Source organism: Opisthorchis viverrini, assembly GCF_000715545.1.
Source record: "Opisthorchis viverrini unplaced genomic scaffold opera_v5_6, whole genome shotgun sequence".
Taxonomy (NCBI): Eukaryota; Metazoa; Platyhelminthes; class Trematoda; order Opisthorchiida; family Opisthorchiidae; genus Opisthorchis; species Opisthorchis viverrini.
In genome coordinates, this window is record NW_008751662.1 from 126,666 (window position 1) to 148,024 (window position 21,359).

The window sequence follows — 21,359 nt, forward strand, 5'->3', positions numbered from 1 at the left end:
TCTAGTGTCTAATATCCCATCCTGTGATTGGCTAGTTGGTATATGCCTTCTGTTGCATCAAAGCAGCCATCCAACAAACCAATGGAATAAGAGGGATACAGACCACAACGCAGCAAAACAAAATCACGATCGGTCCTACCATGATGCAACAGAAGGTATATACCAACTAGCCAATCACATGGCAGGATATTAGACACTACGAAAAACTACATAAACACAGCTGAGCACGTAGGAAGAACCCATTCAACTGCGCACTGACGATGTCTGCACGACTGGGGACGAAACGTTTGCAAGCAAATTGCCGAGCTCGGCGAACAGATCAACTGCAATCCGATCAACCACCAGTATCATGAGGCCAATAGTTAAACCAGTGATCTTTACCGAAAACGTCACTGCCTGTCCTTCGGCATTTGAGCTACACAGGGCTGCTGAGGGGGAGAAAAATGGTCCAAAAGTGGCCGCAAGAATTTCTGGAGCGTCGTTAAATCGCTTCTATTGTAATTGACGAAAGGCATATTTCTCGTGGAAAATTAAAAAACAATACAGTGCATTTATCTGTCTGTATGGCGACTAACGTCTTTATTAAAGGCCCCATCGTTCTGTTCACTCAACTTAGCTGATCAACTTAGCAAGTTTTTTTTAGTGGAAATGGTTCAAAACATGGAACGTTGACATTCCGACCCGCTATCCTGGCCCGTTCTTTACGACTAAACGTTACGCAACAACAGGAATGTTCGTTTTTTCAGAGTCTTAAAGGATATGGCTTGTTGGAGCACAGTTGAGTAGCGATCGATCAGTTTGGCACGTGTAACTTGGAAATCTAGATCCGCCATCACTGCTCCCGTGTAAGTCGATGCTTTACCAGCTAGTGAATTTGGTGGCATATACATGGACGTCAAAACTACGGGTATCCTCCTGGTTAACCGTTGTTATTGAAACCATCAATCGTTCAGCCGTAACACCCTTTTGGTGCCTAGCTCCCAAGGTACGAGGGCTGTGATACTACCGAGCCTAGACAGGAACAGTTGAGTCGGAAATGGGTTCGAACCACGAGCCTTCTGGCTAGTAATCCACCCACCTGAACGTCGACCTGTCTCGAACTATCATTGCCAGTCTGGAATACATTACCCTGATGAGTGGTGATCAAACCCCCTTTGGTGCCTAGCTCCCAAGGTACGAGGGCTGTGATACTACCGAGCCTAGACAGGAACAGTTGAGTCGGAAATGGGTTCGAACCACGAGCCTTCTGGCTAGTAATCCACCCACCTGAACGTCGACCTGTCTCGAACTATCATTGCCAGTCTGGAATACATTACCCTGATGAGTGGTGATCACAGTGCTTCGGAGAAGCAGACTGAAGGTGTCGAAACTTCAGTATCTTTGAACGATGTCTAACTTCCGCATGTCTGTCCCATGGCAACGTTAATGGAAATTCGCACTGTTCTCTAGGGAAGAAGGCGGCAACCCGGATAGGCACGTTTTTTGGCAAAACTTTGGTGCTATCTTTGGACTAGCTGAACAGCACAAGCGGGAAACATTGCAGACATGGGTTTTATTCCCCATGTTTTAGAAGAGCAGCATTGTAACGAATCCGATACTCTATCTGATATAGAAGACTTACTTCAATTTCGATACAAATTGATCATCCGCCTACAAGTCAGAGCGGTGCAAATCGCGTTGATAAAGGCTATCGTGAATGTAATTGATGATGATAACAATCGTATGGGATCTGATAGGTGCTCTTTCATATATGTAAGAGAAAAACGTAATAGGTGGATTTCCACTCTCCCGTTTCTCTATGCGATGTTACAACTAAACATAATTGATTGCAGTTGTTCTCAACCCATTGAAGTGGGCAAAATACCTTGGGATACTTGAAAGAACTCATAAATTTTTCTTTCATCACGTGATGTGGTGTCCAACATAGGTGTCACAAACACGGGAAAGGTTTTCGAATCAGTTTGGTTTTCACGATAGACTCAAATGAATCCCTCGTTTATGATATTCTACGAGTGAATGTGCTGCACACAGGCCGCCTCGTGTTTCAGTTAGCACGCCATTCGAGATATCGCAGTAGATTTTCGTGAAAGAAACTACTCACCAGGTTTCTTTCACGAAAAGCCCTAGAATTCTTCTCTCCGTCCAATCTTCCCACGATATTTTATCTAATTTTGCTGTTCTTCTACAATCTAATTTCTGAAACAAACACTGGCTGTGGTAAAGGCTAGTGGAGTGGAATCTCTTCAAAGATACAACACCATGATAGGACATCTGAGTTACGCTCATTTTAATGTTGAAAAAGTACAAGCAAAATTCAGCCATTTGGGCTTGTGATACTTTCACGCAAACATCCATGAGAACTTCGGTGCAATACTTTATATCTTCAAAAATTGCACGTTTGTAAACAGAGTGAGTCATCGAAACAAGAGGCAATCTAACTACCGTGTTGACTAGTATTTTGCAACGCGTCACACTGAGTGAACATCCTCACCTAGTAGCCGTGATACAGAAGTGAATTACGAAACGAATGGGAACGTATGTAATGCGTTAGCCATTCGAACAGGACAAGAGACTTGAAATACACGAAGTGTTACTAAATGGGGAATGGGGTGAGAGATATCAGTCACAAAAGTTCACCGCAACAAAAGTATCCTCAAAAAGTACTGTTGCCTATCTTCCAAAGCAGACAACGATTGACAACCAATGGAAGCTGAAAGCAGAATATACTTCGTAGAATTGTGCCCTATAACTTTTTTTTACTTCCCTACATGGACATTCAAGTGAGTGATTGCACATCAGTCATTGAGGATTTTGGATATTATTACGCCTGATTCTCAAAACTTGGATAACTACACGTTGATGAAGGCTCAGCTTGGTTGGGGGTTTTTGAACGAAGACACACTAGTTGATGGATTATTCACCTGTCTGATTACACTGATAGTTTCAACAAGCGCATTAATTCCTATCCGGCCATTCAATTAATTTTCCTGCACGCCGTCACCATTCATTCACTAACTCTCGCAATCATAAATGGCTGTTAGTCACCAAACGTCCGGTATTTTGAGGCACTGACTGTATCGACGGGTCCAATTAACTTGAAAGAATGCCGATTACTCTTCGAGAAATACACCATTTGCAAATCAAATTGGTTTTTCACGAGAGACCCGAATGAATTTCTCGTTTATGATATTCTACACACAGGCCGCCTCATGTTTCAGTTTCGAACGATATTCGATATATCACAGTAGATTTTCATGAGAGAAACTACTCACAAGGTTGCTGAAAACTCTTTGACAGCCCACGACCAGTTTTTCCCTTCTTGGGGCTCATCAGGTAGGCGCAATCCCCGAGTTTCCGTCAACCTTATGTTCTACTTGAAACCAAATTGTAAATTTTTATGTTTCTCAATATGTTGAAGATCTCGGTCGGTCCAGCTGGTCGTCGATATTGTTGTCCTTCGTTGTCCATGTTGATTCTGTAAAGCATTACCCATCTCAAATCTCCACCGTTAGCATGTCTAGGTGTAAGCTGAGTAACGAATTTGCACGTGATACTTGGGACGCTCTTCAGCCACTGGGCTGCTCATCTCCTCTACCGGACGCCCAAATGAATATAAGATGCGCGTGGTGTGACTTGCCAAATGTAGAGTTTGGTTTAAGTGCCCTGGCAACAAAATCCAAACTTCCTCTTCCAACTATCTGACCAGTGCAGATAACCACCGGTTTTATACAACTGCGCTGCGTTGTGCACAAAACAGATGCGTGCGTTCGCAAAACGGCGAGGCAAACATCGCGACAGCCAGCGAAGTCGACTTGGTGAATATAGCTGACGAGGATGATCAGGTTGCATTTGACTGTCTGAAATGTTCTATTCGTATTCGGCAGATTCTGGCTGAATGTCCATTTGCGCTTCAGAGAGGTGCAGAGGAAGCTTTATGAGACCAAGCATGAAAGATGATTCAGCTCTGTTGAGTCAGACCCGCGTTGTTTGATGATACCGGCACACCTGCGAGCTCGCCTCCGGAGAAGAGAGCAATAGAGGCAATAGTGGTTTGGTTCACCAGAGTGACTCAGTGTCTTGTAGATCTACGGTTCTGTCTGTCTCAAACCAACAGCTAGTCACTCAGATGAACATCCATTGATATCATAGCATGGTTACTTCTTCTGATGTCTGGGTTCAGCGGTTTTTTTTACCGTGTATTGCAAAGTTCCAGGTGAGTTGCAAATTGCTCAGTCGTATTCGCATGCTTACCACTCGCATGTCGTGTGGAAAAAGATCTTTTAGGTCCAAAACGATTGACAGACCAGATTCGCTGAATATTCCATGTGACATGGGAAGTTAGCGAATCTTCAAGTCTGAGGTACTTGTTTTTCTAACGGCTGGGGAGTTGAGAGTCTTTGCAACTTGTCACTGTGAGCATAGCCCATGGTCACCTGACTTGATGCGAAAATTCGGAAGGGTGGGATTTCTGAAAGGTACTTTGTGCGGCGATTGCGGCCACTATAAAGCCCACTTGAAACTCAACGTAATAGGGTAATAGGTTGAAGAAATGGGTGGAAAATGCGCTTCGGTGGGTGCGTTTTAACATCAACACTCCGATAAAATCGACAAATTCGGTTCGTGCTACCAGAATGATGTGTTCCAACTTCTCTGTTAACGCAATGTCGTCTGGGGATGCTCGAGACACCCAAACAACTTGTGGCAAGTTTTGGCAACGCAGTGTAGGTCGTCATCCGTTTGACAGTTTTTGGTTTGATACTACTGAAATAAGCTGTTACCTGTTCTGGTCCAATCAAAACTGATGACCTCCGTAACGAAAGGATCCATGCCTCTGAGAAAGCTTTAACCTTCTAGGTTATGTTTTAGTTCGAATGGACTGGCTGAAAGTGCGACTAATTTGGATGCACTTGATAGTTTACTGATTGCATGTGGAGATTAGGGATTCTTTCAAAGGAGATCGATCACGTGTGATAAGCCGATAGAAACTGTACAGTTGTTTCATCCTTCTTAGGAATCCAAGGTAATCCTAACCCTTGACTTCTCGCCTAGTGGTGGAACGCCAAAGTGGGCACCACTCAAGCAGGATGAATCAATATTAATTAATTAAATAAACTAAAAAATAAAAAAATCGCAAATCAACTATAATAATGTATAACATTGTATAACATTGTGTACATTATACATTATATACACTATAATATTCACTGAGCCATAAACTAATTATATGTTTAATGTCTCTTCATATTTATCCTCGTAGACCTTGAAAAACTCTAGTGCAAGCTTGAAAGCAAACTGTTTTGAAAAGACTTGTGACGCAATCCAGACACAACTGAGGGGCAGACCATAAGTAGCAATGCATTCCTGTCGTTTTCCGTGCCGTTCAGGTGTGAGGATGAGTAGAACATTTACCATTGGTTTCAAAAACTGCGACAGCATCCGGAAAAACTGAAAACAAGATGACGACTGCAATGGCTCCAGAACGGCGAGATTGATGATTCTTTGGACTTGTTCGTAATCCGGTGAGTTTACCAAGTGGTGGCTGATGAAACGAAGCGCTTGGTCGATAAAAAAGCGGTGCAAACAGAGAATACTGAGTAATTTGCTCATGAAAAGCGATGTTTCGGATAAGAGGCCTACTGACTTAGGTAGCGTTCTCTCGAAAAATGCTGGTAGTCTGATCTGTTTGACATTGTAAATCAGTATGCTTCATCTGTATGCCTTGTGTGCAATTCGGCCTCAAAATATACTAAAGCTTTGTTGCCATCATCTGGGTTTCGATCTAGTTTTCCTCCGTGGTCTGTATGCCTCTTATTCCATTGGTTTGTTGGATGGCTGTTTTGATGCAACAGAAGGCATATACCAACTAGCCAAACACAGGAGTAGTCGGTTAGTAGTCCTAACTTAGTACGTTTTTCCGTACGGATAACAATTTCCGATTCATGACTGGTGTTTGTTACAAGTGGACGGGGGAAGCGTCTGCCATCAGATTTTGCCCAGAAAAGAGTACGAGTGAATTCCATTTCATGATAGGAGACCGCGGAAGGCAGCAGAAGCAATGGAAGTAGTCACGAAACTCAATGACACTTGCACGAACAGTTTCGTGTAAAGTACGTACAACCAGTCCGAAAAATCCATGCTATTAAGCGAGTACATATGCATTCGCGTTCGGTGGTGAGCAGATCACGTGCTGTGTGACAGGGGAGATTTCGCCAAGTAAGCAGGATTGCTCAGAATTAAAGCACTATTCATGTTAGATAAGTGATATTCCGACGATGCCCGAATCAATCATGTGAGCAAACGACGCACAAAGGAAGTGAGCGGCAATGCATACAGTGGTGGCGGATCGATACGGGCCGATCGATAATTCCGGCTGCTTCAGTTCTTATTGCTAGACTAGGTGGACAAAGACTGAAGTAAACATGGCTTCACGGAGCATGATTTGCTCAGAATAACTGAATTTGCCCAATGCCGGGTGGTAAAACGGAGAAGACCAATCAATGAATGATGTTTTATATCTCTGGTAGAGCAGCCCCAATGAATCTCACTGAAAACTGATCTTGTAATGCCTGTTTGTACCATCCTTGCAAAACTACTGACAGTATGGAGCAGTCATTCGCAATCGTATCTATAATAAAGATTTGATTGCGATTGGTTTGATATATGAATCCATCAGCCTTACTGATTGACAGGGAAGCAGGCAAAGAGTATTATAAAGTGCTATGGAAAGACAGATTCGAATAAGATGCGTGATGACTATGGTAGCATAGATTTTCATATCCTAAATCAGCAGTGGTTCTAGCTGCTACAGTTTCGTTCACCAATGATTTGGGGAGATGACGTAGGTAGCTGCGCAGTGAGGGCGGGCGCGGATAGAATTGATGCGTGAAAACAGGGTTCTCAATGGACTTTGATGTGGAGAAATTCGGGAGGGAGCGATGCATTGAAAGTAATAGGTTGGATGGACGAGCTCCATTGAGAGCACGACTGAGCCAGTCCTGATAGTGTCTAACGACTGATGTCACCTATTTCGGGTTTCCCATCTAGAGAGACGGCAATGACCAGCGTAGCTGAGTTTGCTCGTAATGGCTTTCATGCTTCTCTGACAAATCATTGTTTGACCTTCCCTGGTTCGTTTATACCCTTCGCGAAAAGAGCCCTTTGAGGAAGTCGGTCGACTGGCACATGGAGCACTTGGCCAAGCCATTGTAACTTATGGTATGTGATGTATGGGTTAGTCATTTCTGTAAAAGTTATTCGACGCAATTTGTAAAGTCCGCGTAATACATATAGCAACTTGGAGGGTTCGTTTTGCCAGTTTTGACTCGTTTTGAACCGCCCACCCGTTGGCTTTGCCAAGAAAATTGAGCTTTCAAATTTACCGAAGGAAGTCAAAGCTATGGACTTGATAGCTAGCTTTCAGCATCGGCGAGACTGTAATGAGAATGGCAAAGTTTGCTTCCCCACTCTATATGTAAAGATGTATTTCGTATAAACACTCAGATGACCAGCCAGAGGAAATATTTGGGAACGGTATACCACAATAGTCCAAGCACAAGGCGAATGCCTAATCTTGTCTTATCAGGCTCTGGAATTTGGTGTTTACCAGATTAGATGGTGGGTTCTTCATTTTTGTGCAGTTCGAAACTGGCTTGTCATAAAGTGAAGTTTAGTTGTCATCACCATCGACAGCATGACATCAGTGTTCAACACCCATGCTTCGCTGCCGTACAACCATGACTTACTTGAAAGTGTGAAGAAAATAATAAAGGTGGATTGGAATCGACTTAATGCTAGCTTACTACGATCATTCCGTGGTGCCTAGACCTCCACACACTCACTCAGGCAATCTGGATAGGGACCGACAACAAGATCACCCCTGACATCGGTCGACAGCCATATTTTGAAGCGTCGCGTGCCTGGTGCACTGAGGATCACGCGATCTCCATTCTGGAAGGCGAGTTATCAAGAACTCATATGTCGCGGTAAAGTAGATTCCAATCAACGTATTCGTACCTTTGTCCAGACAGGTCGATCAGTAAACAGTCGACAACTAAAGATTTACTAATAATCAATACAAAGGGAACCGATTGTTTCAGGCACGTTCATCAGGCCCTGGATCTAGGGATTTTTTCGCTGTCATTTCGTGTTTTGTAGTGGATCAGTTTGCAACACGACAGTGATAAATTTTAATAATGATCAACTTGTGCATTCAGAGGCAACATTAATTAAAAACCACCGGTTAGAAGCGAGCACTGTTTGATGGAGTTTTGGAACATATCCCAATGGAAACGTTCTCACTAGAATGAACGGTCTGGAAATAAGGCCTCCGGGAAAAACTATGTCAGTCGCGCCCTATCTTGAGCGATACGCATTTGAAACAGGCCTGCAGAATCGCCGGTAGTTTAAATGTGAATGGCAGTTCCCAAAGTGGATGACGCTCAGAAAAGAACTCTTTAGAAAGGGCGTTTTGACAGACGTATTTTTAATGTGCTTGACGTTTGTCACTACGTTTTTGTCACAATATGCTGACTGAAAGGAAATTGCTTCCTATCGTTTGAAGGATAATACGTGTTGTGTCCCAATAGGTGACTGAACATAAAATTATATACCTCCACTGCCAGGAAGACACTCGACCTTACTGTGGTATGACGGTTTGTGCAGGCAGCCTCCTCAAGCGGCTTGAAGCCAATTTTCAAGCCTCGACGCTCAGTGTGTCTGGCTGCTTTCAATGTCTACTCTCTAAAAAAGCAGGAAAACAAGCTGCTCACAAACTGGAATTACTTGATCTTGGTATGTGCACTGTATCAGAAACAAGAATTCAAGTGAAACCACAATGGTTGAGCTAACCGCCCCACCATTCTCCACTCCCTTCCGGCTGTGAACCTCTGACGATCCAAAGTTTGCTGTGGCTGGATATTCGGGGATTGGTACCCTTCTATGCCACCGAGAGGAAGGATCCTCGGTTGACTGGATGCCTATTGATACTGGTGTCTGTGCAGTTCGTCTAAAAACGCCTTTGAAAGGGTCTCACGAGAGAGAAGTCGGTCGCTGTGTGTTTCTCACACCGGTGCCTATGGAGAATGGCGAACAATTGCTTCATACATGTGCGGACTGCAGGCTGCTTTTATGCATTACTAACTTCTGAAGAAGCTAAAGTCATCTGACCCACCAGCTAGTCGGCTACGCACTCGAATTGATCACGTCGCCATCAGTTACCAATGGCATGAATCAATAATCGACTGCCGATCATTTTGAGATATATTTGTAGATTATGATTACTTTATCATTCGGAGTTATTTCTCCCTTCTTTTCTCAAAGGCCGCGTAAGGTGCAGAAGAAAGACTGGCTGAGCCGGGTTTTAGACGAACTCACAAGAATCGTCTTCCAGAGTCTCTTCCAAATGCTTCCTCATCAGATGCGAATTCTCACCCGGACGAGATAGCCACCTATTTGCACAGTGCTGGGAGTCTCGCTTGTGGCGCGGCTCTAGTACGCTCAATCAACCACTGGATATCTAACCAAACAGCGGTGCTGCTTAAAACTCGGTAAAATATCCCACTCGGCCGAAAAATAAAATGACGCATCGAATTATCAAATGTCAATTGAAAGTGAGTGGAAGAACCGACCGTCAAGCCTAGTGGAAACAGAAAGTCAAGGGAAATAAGGAGGCCCATATAGCCGATAATGCTCGAAGATTATTTCAGGGGATCCGCGTAACCGTTCCTCAGAAACTTCCATTGGAGATTAGGAGAGAGTGACTGCTTTGAATAAAGATGAATGCCTGGACCAGTGAGCCAAATACTTCGAACATCAGTAATCGTGGCCAACAGCTACCACTTATCTGGAGCCCACAGTTGACATATAACCCCGGACTGTGAACGAGGAACACCTCACATCCTCGGAGGTTTATGACTACATATTTTTTCTCAACCGCCACCGAGTTTCTGGTTGAGATGATCTACTACCTGCATTGTCCAGAAATGATGGTGGAATTCCCAATCAACTCTTGTCTGATCGAAGAGTTTTCAGCAACCTTGTGAGTAGTCTCTTCTCTTACCTGTTTGCCTGCATTCCGGAAGTTGGGGGAAGGGGTCAGTAATAATCCCCATTTTTAAGAAGAGCTCATTAGTGAGTGCAGTAACCACTTCGGGTTGAAACGAAACTGTTGCTGTCACTTGAGCTTCGTCGCCTTACGGTGGCTCTAAAAAACACTGACTCGAGATCAGCAAGTGGGATTCCAGCATAATGTTAAATGCGTTAACCAAATCATCACATTCCGTCAGGTGCTAGGACAACGCCATATATGAAAAACGACCCACAATTTTGGTATTCCTGGATTTATAAGACACGTCTGAATCGATTGACCTGTCTGTTCATCTCGACACGCTTGCTCATTAGAAAACGCCCTGGTAGTATGCATTCTCAGACTTCCGGACGTGCGAGAGTATACGGAGAGCTGTCCAAAAGCTCCAGTAAACAAAATGGTGACGCTCTCCATTCCTATTGAATTTCGTGATAGGTGAGATAATGAAACGGAAACTGGAAGTTCACCAAAACCCTGGTGTTCACATTGCTTCTGACAGAAAGATTGTCGATCTGGAATATGCAGACAACATCCGTCTGGTCTTCGAAGATGAAAGGGAGGCGGAGATGCTCTTGGAAGAGCTGACAAAAGCCGCTCCACAAAGTGTAAGGTCATGCTCCTGGACATGTAGTCACTGAGCGCGCCAATTACAATCCAGGGAGAGACACTGGACGCGTTTTACATATTTTGCAAGTTTTATTAGTCCCAACTTTAGTACTACGAATGAGATCATTACACGAATATTCAAGGTTCAGGTCGCGTTTGCCAATTTAGGATACCTATGGCGTCAAACTGATATGTCCCTGAGTTTGAAGGGACGTATGTATCAGGCTACAGAACGGGCTATTTTGTTGTATGACTGTGAGACTTGGGCTCTCCAAGCAGCGGGATTTAGACGTTCTCGATTATCCGGCAATCGTGTTCTCCGGACCATACCCATGTGGGTAGGTGTCGGTGAATTAATTAGAAAACGATTTTTCGGATGCGCAACAGGAACTTCCATTGAAGAAAGTGTCCAGCACCAGATGTTTTGATGGCTAGGCCACGTGCGGCGTATGTCGAAACGTCGTTTGCCGAAGAAAGTGCTGATTGGCCATGTGTGGCATATGCCAAAACGTCGTTTGCCGAAGAAAGTGCTGATTCCCGTGGCCGATTTACTGTGGTGTAAACAGAGAGATGGCCAACCCTTGAACTGGCTGACAGGTAAGTGAATGAGTACCAAGTGCTCGGGTGCTACCGAACTCAGCGAGAGCCACTATGTCAGTGAGTAGTCTTATCAGGTCTGGTCCCGGTATTCATTTTCCGACTTTAGGTGTATTCCTTAACACCGATGTAAATTACCAAAGTGTACAACACGTCATTGGCATAAGAATCTAAGTTTTTCAATGCTGAAAAGCTGAGAAGCACCGTACAGCTGTTTTATCCTTATTAAAAATCATCAGCAGTGCGCATCTCACGAAACTCCGAAGAGTCTCGAACCCGCGACCTCCTAGCTATTAGTTTGAACACTTAAGCGTTCGNGAGCAGCAGTGTGATTAACTCGCACTTAGACAGGATATGGCGCCGCTCATCCTTCAATCACGGGATCCACATCATACGACCACACGTGTTGACTGGCTCCTCAGGCAACGACTTGTCAGCTGGAAGTTTCACACAACACTGGGATCATCAATTTTACTTAGAAAACAAGGTTGCTATTCAAGCTTGGGTGACATCTCACTGGAAATTCAAGTGTGGTAGACCAGGTTGTCTTGTGTGAGGATTGACGTTGTAAACCGTAAACTCAGAAGCAAATTCAACAAAGAGCAGAAATGAAAAATAACCTGGTGAAACTGGAAAATGTAAGACGATTCGAAGGAGCGTTTCGTTTAAAACCAAACCTTGGTGCATTTCCGGCAGACCGTTGAAATCAGAGTGTTATTACACTGCAGTAAGTGATAATGGAACGTTTATGGAAAAACCTTCAGCGGAAAAGAGTACCTAGTTTCCCTCACTTCCTGAAACCAAACTGTACCGACATAACGACCTGTGGATATGGAGAAATAGGCAGGGTGCTTTACCAACTACCTTATTTTTCAAGAGTACAATCTGTTCCGGATAGGATGACGGAATTGAGCGGATTTCTATGAAAGTACAACTCGTCGTTTCCGGCCATGATGTCCGTGACACAAGGAAAGTAAAACTTTTCAAAAACAAATATTGATCACGGAGCGAATTACTGTTAGATTTATTAAAAAAACGTTTGACGGCCCGGACCAATTTTTCCGTCCTGTGGCTCAGCGATCAGGCGCAGCTCTCGAGGTTCCTACTTAGACCTAAATTGTACGAATTTCGCAAGCTGATTTGGCTTTAATACTAGCTCAAATAAGCTTTAGCAGAATCCTTTATCCATGGTATTGTCCGTTTAATTTTTGTTGTTTAAAGTCTGCTTCATGCTTTTGTCGATAGGATATCTCAGTATACTTTCTTGCCAGAACACACTACTACTGGGGCTGCTAACAACCAGTTTGGCCCTTCATGGGGCTTATCAATTAGCTACATCATTATCATTCTCTGCAACAGATCACTTTTATCCGAGTTAATGTAACCAAGCGTTGTGTAGAACACCGCAGGCCAAATCTTACGAAAGGTCCTAATCAGCTATCCGAATATCAGATTGGAATTCACTGTACACTTGGTAATATCGCGACAAAGACATAACCATGGCAATCAAGCTTCCCTACCCGGGCAGCTTAGGTTTCATCACCCTTGTCACACGGAAAATTGGGTAAAATCACAAATAAATATGCCGTTTATGACAGTACACAGTCTTTGAGATACGAGCATCTGGATAAGTAGATTATGTTTTAAAAGGTCACGGTTTTTGTAAATGCGTACATGCATCGATCCGCTCAGTTCAGTGTAGCGGAGACATTGTGAAATATGCCCCATCCAAACGTTTTTTCCGGTGCCATCCAAACACTGCTGGAAATGAATTCATATGCAGGGTGTCGTATTGATGATGTGTCGGGCATACTCATCACATCGCTTGAACACGTTCACCCGTTCAGACGCAAAAATTCGGATGAGTCCAACGCGCACTTGTGGAAGAGTGGTAACACGCTCGCCTCGCATGCCAGGTGTCCGGAGGTCAAACCCCGGCACGGCCATTGGATAGGCACTGTTGATGAGCCCTAATAAGATCGAAAATCGAGTCCGGTGTTCTCCCTTCCCTTTGGTGTGGATTCACCAGAATAATTGCGCCAGGACAGGAGGACGACTGTTCGAAAACGAGAGTGATGTGAATGCGAGTTCATATGCATGTCTAAAAACTCAAGAAGCATTTTTGGAAAATATCAGAATTCAGTCTTGACGAGGATGTGTTCTTTAGGGCGGACAGAACAGAAGCAAGACAGTTCAAAAGTAGTTATGTGAATACAAACCAGACTGAGGACGGAAATATGCATGAATAATACTTCTCTATATCGACTGTAAATCACTCTCCCACTGTTGAGTGATTTTTTCAGTGTACATAACAGGTTTCATCCGCTTGAATGACCTTGAGCTAATGTTAACAAAAGCGCTCACTTGGGCCGCATTGTGGAGCTGCGTCAGATGTTTTGACCAGTTACCCATGGCTTCCAGTTGGCAGATACCCGTGGGCGTCAGTGCAACGAAACCAACGCCCTGTACAAACGGATTTCAGTTTTGAAGTCATCCACCGACCATCCTCGGTCGATGAGTTTCCGTGTGATGTGAAGGCATTCATTCACTGTTTTTTTAAATAATTCACTGCATCCAGGTGACTCTCTAGTTTGGTTGGAAAAGCTGTCTGATGTTCAAAGGATTCGCCTTGCACCTCTGCGAATAAAATAGAAACGCGAGATTTTGCCGTAGATCAAAATGGCAAAATTTCCGTTAAATGTGGAAAGATAATAACTCAGGAATTTGTGTTTGGCATTACAATCAGTTCACATCATTTTTATCTGCCGTACAACGTCAAACTGAAACTTCTGCATGAACAAAAGTGGACATTTTCCTCAACTGCAACTCCGTACTCTATGACAGAGCAGGCTTTCACTAGCTGGTTGACTACAGTCAGTTTCCACATTTGAGCTATAGAGGGTGCCAGAGTAAGGCTAATCAGAATCCGTTTGCAGGGAATTTTTGCACAACGAACCGTTCTTGTATGCAGCTTTCATGTGATCATTCCTATGAATAAGAAATTCAGACTCAAAGCTGATTGGTTTGTGCTGAAAGTAATCAGTGAAGGTAGAAATGGACTGAAAACACCCGTACTGACGATAGTTGAGTTGAAAATTACTGTTCGACCAGGAGGTGATTGCGTTTCCCTCTTTCTGCTAAGTTGATCCCCGTTCAAACTCCCTAGCCTAAAAATGCTAAAGATTCCGCTCTCTTTTAGGGATAAATATTTGCCCATTCATCGTAAAGTTGCAAAATCGAGGTCCCTTATATTGAATCAGTGTCATTTTGGCTCAAAGGATATATTTAGCCTAACAAAACTACTGAACGCTGAAAAATGAACGCATATAGACTTCCTTGAGTTCAATCGCCTCTGCATCTGAAGCTGTCGCGAACCCCACGATGCAGATTGCCAACCAGATAGGTTCAATGAAACTCATGTGCACACTACGATATTTACGTCCCTCCTACCAATATAAAATTCAGACCCAAACCTCCTTGGTTCGACGATTAGTCTGACTTTGAGAAAGTCATTTAAAACCATTGAGCAGAATACCTTTTGCCCTCGCATCTACAAATTTACGGATGCATGGACTAAATACTATACGTGAGCCAAAATGACGAGCTTCACATGACAAGCTTTCTTCACCACCCTTCTTCATATCCCAGCCATCGGTGACCCGAAGGAAGCCACCCACGCGCTGCCAGATTGCCCAAGTCTAGAAAGGCGTAGTCGAGATGCAGGAGGCTGGGACCACGGAGTTTCCAATCAGTAGGCCCTATTCTTGACCAACGAACTATCTTGGACTGATTCATATCGAAGCTACACTGGAAGTATGGTTTACTTAACATGTCAAGAAGCTGACACTAGGATCACTGACGTCCCCAACTTCTTCTATACGTGACTATCTACTATTGTATTACTGTGTTATCATTTAATTTTATTATTATTCAATTATTACCATGTGTGTTACCGATACATTCAGAAGGACATTGCTTTTGTCCGGAATCTGTGCTATCCACCGACGCGAGCTCGATATTCAGCGATTTCTTTCAAAGCATGTCTCTTAAGGGACAATTTTGTGAGTATGGCCTCAAAGTTAACTGAGTTCATCCACTTTGTAGCGCCACAGTTGTACACTCTCTGTACGGCGCCAGCCTTTAACTGAGCCGTAACAGATTGGAACTCCCTGCTGAGTTTTCTTGATTTTATCGTTTTCGGGTTTTCAATGAATAAATTAGTGCATCGGGTTGAAGCGCATCGTAAGTGTTTCAAAAAATTCCGGACGTCAGTGATCTCAAAACACTGTATCGGCGTTTCTCATATGAGTTGAATTGTGTAATCCGTGACTTTTACCATCAAATGAAGAAAGAATTTGACAGAGTTCGCGAACTGAAAGTTGGAGAATTGACGTGAAAAGTGTTCGAAAGCGCAAAACTAAAAAGCAATTCAGCATACTTAAGGATGTTTTCCAGTTTATCATAGGTAATCCCTGCAGAATTCACTCGTGCACAGAGAACTGAAAAGTGGACAGTAATCGGTATTTTCATAAAGGAAACTACTCACAAGGTTGCTCAAAACTCTTTGACAGCCCACGACCGGTTTCGCTCTCCTTGGGGCTCATCAGGTAGGCGCAGTCTTTGGGTTTCCGTCAAACTTATGTTCTACTTGAACCCAAATTGCACTGTTTTTGAGAAATACACTCATTGGCAAATCAATTTGGGTTCAGGTAGATCACAAGCTGGAGGAAAGTCGGAGATTGCGTCTACCTGATGAGCCCCAAGAAGGACAAAACCGGTCGTGGGCTGTCGAGGAATTTTCAGCAACCTTGTGAGTAGTTGCCTTTATGAAAATATACTGGGATACCTCGAATAACGTGCCAACTGGAAGATGAGGTGGCTTGTGTGTAGCACATTCAGTTGTAGAATATCATAAACGAGAGATTCAGTTGAGTTTCTCGTGGCAAATGGCTCGGTGGCAAGTTCCGGTCACTACAAGCACTTCCAATGAGTGGGCTGATTTCCTGACTTTAATAATTTAGATCTTGAGGGGAGGTCAACCTGAAGATTGAGTATGGCCATAACCGTCCACATTCACTGTCGACGATTTGATAAGCTAGTCCGGTCGGCTTTTCTTGGACTTACAATCTATGACCTGTTTTCTTCGAAATGTAAAGACTAACTCTTGTATTCATATTTTCGCAAATCCCTGCAAGTATCGGCAAAGTGACGGCCTTAAACTGTTTTGAGGTGGTACGATTTTGGCAAGGTGCGTGTCCCTACTGCAGTAGCTGCTCGTATCTTCAAATTCCTCTATAGGTTGACGAACCGAACGAGGCATACCAGGCGTCTTTTCGCGTTCACATCACTCTCATTTGAACGCTCCTCTTGATGTCCTGACGCAGTTATTCTCGTAAGCTCATCCCAAAGAGACGGTAAGATCACATGACAGAAGAACCCGAGAGAAGGACCGATCCATAGGCTGTTCATAGGCTTCAGTGTGTTTGTTCATAGCTGGGCTAATCTGGAAGTATACCATACGAAATTCCTTCACCACTGAAAAGAAACAACGTCAGCCACTGGCCATTTCAAGGTCGTTTCGGTTTGCACTGTAATCTCCTAGCTCACCAGAGCACATACAACATCTTGAAAGACATATTGAAGCATGTAATTAATAAAGCTTTTTGCAAAATTCTTTGTTTTGCTGCGGTAAGAAATGAGGTTAAACAACCATCAGTCTTGCCCAGATGAAGAATACTCTCTCGGAATGAGTAAAACCTGCATCTGAGAAGCCATCACTTGATTAGCCAGTCACTAGGTGACCACGTGATGTGGTTTTTATGACTTACGGGTGAGTGGCGCTATACCCTATTTGGTTTCGTTCTGATAAAATTACTGATCAGGTGATCGTGGCCGGTCAGATAAGTTATCAAATCAATAGCCGCAATGTCGAGGATTCCAGCCTCTTGGGAGCTTTGTGAGATGCGCACTGCTGATGAGTGCCAGTAAGGATAAAACAGGATACAATCTCAATGAAGGAATTATCGCCTGTTATTTTGATCCAAGTCACATACCTTTGCCGGAAAGTACTGACTTTACCATGCTACTTTGCGCATAATTTGAAAAAAAACATTTGCAAGCCAAGCTCGGAGAACAGATAAACTGCTGTAACTATGGCACGTGTACGGTAAGATTGATTTTGCTTCCGATTTATGAAATAAGTTTACCTTGTCCTAGTTCACGTCAATTCATTTACTTCTTAGTAGCAAATCCTCGATGATGCACTCTTGCAACCTCCGATTTTTATATTTCTGTACCGTTCCCGCTCCAGTACCTGGTCCCAGAAACAGAACCCACTGGCGAGGAACACGGCAGCGAATTGCAATTGCGCGCGAGTGCAAAAGTTACAACGCCATTTCCAGGGCAATTTTTGACAATGATTCACGCTGTCTTATAGGCGTTCAGCGGACACCCATCAACATCGATCGTGCTTCTGTGAAATACCTGAACGCTGATCATATTCGATCTTGCCTCTGTGACGTGCCTGAACACTCATCAGCCTTTGCTGAATTGATTGAATGATTGACTGGCCTGGATGCTCATCGGCTTCCCTATTGAGATTTTTGTGAAGTTTTAGGGTCGCAGTAGGTCCCGGGCATTCTTGCGTTATTTTCCGGAATCTTACCTTCCTGGTAGTGATCGAGTAAAGTAGTGTAAAAAAACCGCGGGATTTACATTACCAATCCTCAGCACTTCCTGAAATACCGGTAACTATTTGAACACCGGGGTAACTACCGAAAACTGTTTTTTTCATGCGGACTGATGTGTTTTTCAAATAGTGACTAATGAATTTCGAACCGAGAAACATCTGAATGGTTTGTTCTGTATCAATAGACATTAGTCATTAGTTTTAAAAGTCTCCATGTTCTATTTTTCACCCAGCTTATTTTCAAAGCCAAACCAGGAAAAAAATTGATCATATTAGCATTTTTTGAGAACAGTATGTGCAGAGCCGTGAGGGAGAAGTCAAATTGCAGTATCATTGGTTTGGCTTTGATGTTTATTCTTTTGAAGTCAACTGAAACCCGAGAATTCGCAGTTTTGTACAAGCTCACAAAACATTGGATTGTTTTAATACTACCTTTTGACGGAATAAACAAGTCAGCAAATCTAATGGCGCGCACAACAGCATGTTTCGTCCAAAAGTTCTGATATTTGTTCTACCTTGGAAAAGGAATACATATTTTTTTCCATTTGACACGAAAATCGCCAGCCATATTGTCGGAACGTCACTAGAAAATAGTGTTCCTTTGGTTCTCCCTCCTAAAAAGTAACCACTTCTGGAATCAGATGACGCTTTGCATTTGATTCTTGGCGTGTACTCTTAGGGAGGTCTTAATGAAAGACCATACATGCCGCACACCTTGGGTAACCAGAGTGCGTTCCCTTGAAGTGCTTCTTCAATGAGGGCTCATGGTTACACCGAGTGTTGAGTACGAAAACCCACTTCTGTCTGCCAAATCTTGGAAGTGAGACTGCGGAAAAAACCGCAACCGCTCGCGCTCAGGTGCTGCTATGGTAGAGAAGTCCATCCCACGCAAGATTGGCCAGGAGGTCTTAATGAAAGACCATACATGCCGCACACCTTGGGTAACCAGAGTGCGTTCCCTTGAAGTGCTTCTTCAATGAGGGCTCATGGTTACACCGAGTGTTGAGTACGAAAACCCACTTCTGTCTGCCAAATCTTGGAAGTGAGACTGCGGAAAAAACCGCAACCGCTCGCGCTCAGGTGCTGCTATGGTAGAGAATTCCACCCCACGCAAGATTGGCCAAGAATTCGGGATGCTTGTCGGTCCGGCATCAAGCCGATATCTGATTGGTCGAAAGTCTCGAGCCAACAGCCAATCACGACCCAGATTTAGCCGAGTGCCGGTTGCTAATGCCGCATCCAAAACGCGTCAGAATTTCCAGGAAGTTATTGCCGCCTATGCTATATATATGAAGTGTTGTACAAGTGTTCCTGACTTCGTTTTGGGCGTTAATATGCCTTGTGCATCCTTAGTGGTTGTTTTGACGTGAACGCTAGCTTCGGAGGCTTAGATCGAAAATTAAGCTGAGAAAAGTACCGTTACTACACTTTAATTGTTTCAAACCAGTCATCATGAAGAGTTGATCAGGCTGATTGAACAGGCACGAATCGATGCTGAAAACCTTCTGAGTGGTCTGTACTGCAATCTGAAAACAAAATATGCCATGGCTGTCCCAAGCAGAGATCGGATGAAAACTTGCGTCGCACTGGATTCAAGTGTACATCATATGTCAAACCGATCGCCCCCAAAATATGTGTGGAGTTGTAAACAGGAAGCATGCTGTGTCATTCCATCCAAGAGTCAGCGACATTAAAACACATACCAATGTCAGTCAGTTACATTACTGAGTCATTTGTGTTTGTGTTTGAAAGTCTAGTCACATTTTTTGACACATTCCGGCATTTTACGAATTGCGATAATGAAGTAAGTGTGATGAACAGGTCACGGGAGGAAACGAAAGAATGTCTTGATTAGCGGACGTTTAAAAAACACAAACTATTCCACTCGGACGTTACACTGTTTATCCAAGATCGTAGATGTTTCTGTTTTATAATGTACAAAACAAATTCCATTGGGTAGCTGATGGGGAAGCAAGCAAATTGGTTCCAAAAGATTCATCAAGTGGCCGGTACACTCGTTAAAATGACAGACTTTTGAACGTTTAGGCTAATCCCCCTCGACCACTGAACTCCTAACGAGAACATACTGTCACAGCAAAATTAGTCTTTTATAAGATATCCGAAATAAGGAAAATCTACCCAGACTGAGGAAGAAATGTCTTTAAAAGAGCACAGAGACGTGAAATGAAAGTTTTTTGAGTTCTTCCAGTTGATACGCAGGTGCTTGACTTGGTTGTTGGCCTGTTCACCGGGATTGACAGTAGGATTCCGAAGGCTTCATCGTCAGTGCGAGATTGAGCAATCAAATTCTGGCGCTTACATAGTTTGCGACCATTATCCGGTAGCTCTAACGTGATTGGTTGGTTCCGAGGTGAACTTGGCGTAAAGCGAATCTGAGTTGCGTCGTGGTTTCATTCCTTTGTATCTGGCTGGCTCATTGAAAGCCTTCGGTTTAACAGTTCTGCCCTCCGTTATGTGTGTTAGGCCGCTTCCCTATCGCTTTGCGGCCTGGCTTTGGCCGAATTGACTAGCCGAGTAAACGGTTCTATTTTTGGTGGCTTTCTTCCCTTGATCCGATTGGTCCGCTGGTTGTCGTCAGGTCGTTTGATTTCCAATGTGATTCAAGTCCTTTTGTATGTAGTGAGTGATAAACCGGGCCGACGTCGATGTGTTTATTGATAGATATTTTTTGTGGAGTACCACTCCCGGTAAACTTTTGCGCTCGATTTATTTCTGCGAGAGCGTAAGTGTTGACTCGTCAAATCTCTAAATGGCGAATTCAAGCGATAGACTGAGGCGAGGCACACCCAACCGTGAGTACAGTTGACCCTAGGATCGTCGATAAATTGGGCGATGAACTCGCTGACTTCGTTCCCCTACGAGCAAAAAAGCCCTGTCCAGTTTGAAGAGGATGCCTTGAGGTTGGCAGGTTACCCAATAGATGAATTCACCTTGACGTTTTTTACCTGAGAATGTGTTATTGGTGAGTTCCTCTTGCTGATGAAGCCAAACTATTCTGGAAGCGAAGAGAAGCCCTGTGCGAATGTCTCACCTTATTGAAAATAATAAACAGGATGTCTCGCACGAAACTGCGGCCCCCTGTTAGTAGTTTGAATACTTAAATCCTCAACCTCTAGCCGCTGATAAGCAGTGGGATTAACACGTATTTAGATGACATGGGTTCCATTTCGTTTAAAATTTTCCTGAGTTGCTGATGATGCCCACTCTATCCGTTCCCTTTAAAATTCGTGATCGATGAACTAATGAGACGAACGCCGGAGGGTCTCCAGAACCCTGGTGTTCAAATAGCCTGTTAAGAAAACCTTGTCGATCTGGAATATGCAGACGACATCGTTCTCATGTTCGAAGAGGCGGAGAAGGCGC